This window comes from Ailuropoda melanoleuca, chromosome 14 (assembly GCF_002007445.2).
Source record: "Ailuropoda melanoleuca isolate Jingjing chromosome 14, ASM200744v2, whole genome shotgun sequence".
NCBI classification, from domain to species: domain Eukaryota; kingdom Metazoa; phylum Chordata; class Mammalia; order Carnivora; family Ursidae; genus Ailuropoda; species Ailuropoda melanoleuca.
Window position 1 is genome coordinate 73246462 of NC_048231.1, and position 2904 is coordinate 73249365.

At 38.4% G+C, this 2904-nt stretch overlaps 1 pseudogene; it reads left to right on the forward strand.

Moving 5' to 3' along the window:
* The first annotated feature begins 1078 nt into the window (after positions 1-1078).
* On the forward strand, positions 1079-1629 carry LOC109489656 (annotated as a pseudogene).
* The last annotated feature ends 1275 nt before the right edge of the window (positions 1630-2904 follow it).

The following is a 2904-nucleotide window of genomic DNA, read 5'->3' on the forward strand; positions in this document are numbered from 1 at the left end:
CTTTTACAAATCTGTTTTCAATGAGTTGCTTTCAACAAAATTGAAGGAGGGCTAACTGAATTTGTGGCATATAGAATATTACGGGATAATTTTTTTTGTGTGAAACTGTATCTTCTTTATTTTGGTTGCTTAATTTCAGAACAAAATAAACAACAGCAACAAAAAAACCCCAATACACATCCAAACTCTTTGTCAAATTTGGGAAAAGATAGGGCTTGAGGCCTTTGTATCCTGCCTCAGACATGCTGTGTGTGTGTGTTGTTTGTTTGTTTGTTTATAATTTGTAAGGAAGTCAAAGAGCTGAAAGACACTTGTTTAACAAAAGTCTTTCTGTTCCAATCTCTGTATGTACATGAACACGATTTATTATGGTTAGCCTTTAAAAACTAAAACCAGAAAGAGAATTTTTGGTGAATTCTGCCTCATTCTAGAGAAGATTAATATTCATAACTAGTTGCATGAATTTAAAGTTAAAAGCAAGAGTCCTTTTATGTCATTAAGAAATTAGTTCCAATAAGTTTTACTTTTGCTATTTGAAATAATTATCAAAATGTAACAGTATTTATATCATTTTGACTAATTGTATACTATAATGGATAATTGTAATGATAACTCCATCCAGAAAAACTTTTTAACACTGAGAACCCTATGGTTACTTAGAACCTATGAAATTATTTTTTAAGGTACATTAAAATGCTATTTATTTATTTACTTACTGTTTGCAAAGAAGTATGAGAGAGTGATCAATAAAAGTTTTTTTAACATAAAACATTAAATTTAGATAATTTACTTGGTGGGCATGACATGGAAATGTGAGTTCAGGGAAAGAAGAGTTTGTTACTATACATAAAAACAGGATTAATCAGGAAAAAGGGTCAGAAGAGAGGAAATCAAAGTAAAAGAAAAGAGCAGTTTAGGGAGAGGACATGGCAAGTACCAAAGTATGAATTCAAGACAAAGCTTTGCAAATTGAGGGGACTGCAGGTAATTCTGGAGTGACTGTTTCCTCTATCAGTGAGAGAGACTGAGTTCTCCTAAGACTTCAGCCTCTTCCCAGAGTGCTCAGCCAGAAAAGTTCATGTTTAATTCAAGTCCAGTGATTTTGAAGCCTTGGCAAAAAGACAGATGAGTTGAGTCTGGCATTTCTCAGATTCTCCTGGACTTGGAAGTAAATTCCAAGGTTCAGCTAAAAGAGCTAACTATCTCAGCAGCCAAGAAAATTAAAGTTAGTAGTGGTCAGAGAGATGTTACAATCCTGTTTCCACTTCTTACCTGAAATCTTTCCAGAAGATCCAAATCCAGCTAGTACGTGAATTGGAGATGTGTTAAGTGGGAAGCATGTTGTCGCTATTGCTAAGTGAAGAATTCTACCTTATATGTAAGGACATAAAAAGGAAAAAGAAAAGAAAAAGTGTCCCATGATGCAATCCTTCAAGACTTGGGTCTTCCAAGTAAAATTGTAGGTAAGCGTATTCATGTGAATCAGGACAGCAGCTGGCTCCTAAAGATACATTTGGATAAAGCACAGCAGAACAATGTGGAAGCGAAGCCAAAACTTTTTTTCTGGTTATATATAAAAATCTTACAGGCAAGCTTGTGAATTTTTAACTCCCACAGTTTCAATTGTAAACATAGTTACCTACCTTAAATCTGTATTTAAAAAGGAAAGAAGAGGAGGAAGAGAAAGGACAGAAATCACTTGAAGAGATTTTAAATATCTGAAATGTAGAGGGTTCTAGCTTAGGTTAGAGATACTGAATTTATGGTGACATCACTCATCACAGGTATGTCTTTTTCTCCAGGAGCTCTAAAGTCCCAACAAAGAGTGCAGAAGATTACATTAAGCAACTCTGAGGTTTTACAGCATTGCTTGGGATGGAAAGGTGAGAGGAGAAGGACATGGAGGTGACTGGCAAGAGAATGACCCAAATAATGGACTTTGGGACCCAGGTTGCCTAGAGGTGGGACTAGAGGCAGAAGTTGTGGCTACAGCTGGGATGCACAGACTCGTGGGCCCTTGGGGGATGGAGGGCACAGGCAGGTGTGCAAGTGATGGTGATTACAGGCCAAGGAGCAGGAGTGGTGGAGAGAAAGCTGGGGTAAGATGAGTGCAGCCAGAAAGTGATGTTTGGGAACTTGGACACTAGAGAGGGATTTAAGGCATCAGATAAAAACCAAGGGAGGGACTATTTTGGAAGTCTGTTGGGATGGTGAGTCTGTTAATTTCTACTGTAAAGAAAGTGCAATTCTCCGCCTTGCTGTGACCGGCCTCCTAGAAAGCTGGCAGGTTGTCTTGGGATTTTATAAATGCATCTTAGCTCTTTCTACATAATGTGAAGTCAAAAGCAAGAGTCCCAGATTTGGGTTGTATCCGCACAATAAAAAGTAAGAAAAGGCAGAGAGTGAGAGTGAGAGCTAGGAAAAGGGAGAGGGAGAAAGAGGGAGGGCAGGACAAGGAGAGAGGGTGCAAGGGGAAGAACAGGAGGAAGGGGGAGGGGAATGAATATGAATCTAGTTCTGTGGACTCCTTTATAGAAACTAAGCTAGAGTTAAATAATTTTTTTTCAAGTCACCTTGACCTTATTATGGTCTTAAAATTAAATAGAAGGAGACACATGACGAAAGGGCTGTCACTGAACCATCCGGCTTAGTTCTTTCTCTAGCCTCCTAGCCCCTGCAGTATGCCCATAAAGACAACACTGTGATGTTTTACTGAGCACCTACTACGTCCCAGGCTCCAACAGTACCTAAGTACTTAGAGTTCTGAGGGTGTCTCTCTCTCATACCTATGTGACCTTTGTACCTGCATTTTCCTCTCCCTGCAATATACTTTCCCTTTTTTCTTCCTGAAATATTCCTAGCCTTTTATCAAAACCCAACACATATCACATACTTTATGAGGCT